Raw genomic sequence first — 1,178 nt, forward strand, 5'->3', positions numbered from 1 at the left:
CCCCACAAAGTCAGGCACTGTGTACTGGCAAACCTGCTCGTACCCTTCGGGCGAAACATGTCGATCGGCGTAGCCACCAGCACAAAGAGAAACGCGAGGAACTGGAGAAGGGCGTAGAGAATCATGCTGCACCTGCACGCCATCTTCGCACCTTCACACCTGAAAACGGGTGTAAAGCGGATGTGGACGAGAGGAGGAATGGGAAGGGGCGAGTGGGGGTGCGGAGGAGAGTCGAGTCTTGGCACGGGGATGTCTTTGTTGCTGCTGCGTGCACACGCGCTTCGTGGTGTTGTGCGGTTGCCCGTGCGTGTTTGTTTTGGGGCGGGGAGGAGAGGGGGAGAGGCAGAGCGAGAAGTGTGTGGGGGAGTGGTGAGGAGACGGGCAAAGGAGACCGCGAGCCGTGCACGGCTGGGGCAGGTGGGCCACCTGGTGGCATGCACACAGACATAGGGAGAGGGGGCCGGTGCGCGACAGGCGCGCCGCAGCGGCAGCGAAGACGGGGCAGAGGCGCATGAGAAGGGGGGCAAGCGGTGTGGACAGAGAGCACTGCTTGCCACCCTCCTGGCAAGCCTTGCCTCCCCTCACGGGCGCCTTACCTGCTGGCCTCCCTCCCCCGCCGCTGATCCCCTCCTGCGCCGCACACCGCCCTCGCGCCCACAGCGCACGCCCCCTTTTCGTCTCTGCCCCCTCCCTCGTTCAGCTTCGGCAGAGAAGCAGCCGCCGCGGCGCACAGCCGGCACGAGGGACACGGGGGGGGAGAGAGCGCAAAGGGCCACCGTGGCGCAACTCGTCGCCCGCGGTTGCCTGTTGCTTTCTTTCCCCTTGCGCTGCCCCGCGCGCGCCTGTGTGAGGCCTGCGGTGCGCGCGTGCGTGTGCGGCAGGGCTCCAGCACGCTCCATCCGGCACCGCCGCCACCGCCCGCCCACCCCGTCACCCGTGCGCCACTCTTCACAGCACCAGAGAACAGAAGAAACATCCACGACGACAGCGCGAGGAGAGACAGCGACACAAACACACACACACACACACCTCCTCCTCCGTCGCGGCTCTGGCACGCAGCACCACCGGCGCCGCAGCCGCGACTCCGCATGTGCGCGACTGGGCGGGGGTGCGAGTCGGAGGATGTGAGGGTGCCCCCCCCCTCCATCAGCGTCCACTCCCCTCCACCCCCATCACCA

The sequence above is a fragment of the Leishmania mexicana genome, chromosome 8, assembly GCF_000234665.1.
Source record: "Leishmania mexicana MHOM/GT/2001/U1103 complete genome, chromosome 8".
NCBI classification, from domain to species: Eukaryota; Euglenozoa; class Kinetoplastea; order Trypanosomatida; family Trypanosomatidae; genus Leishmania; species Leishmania mexicana.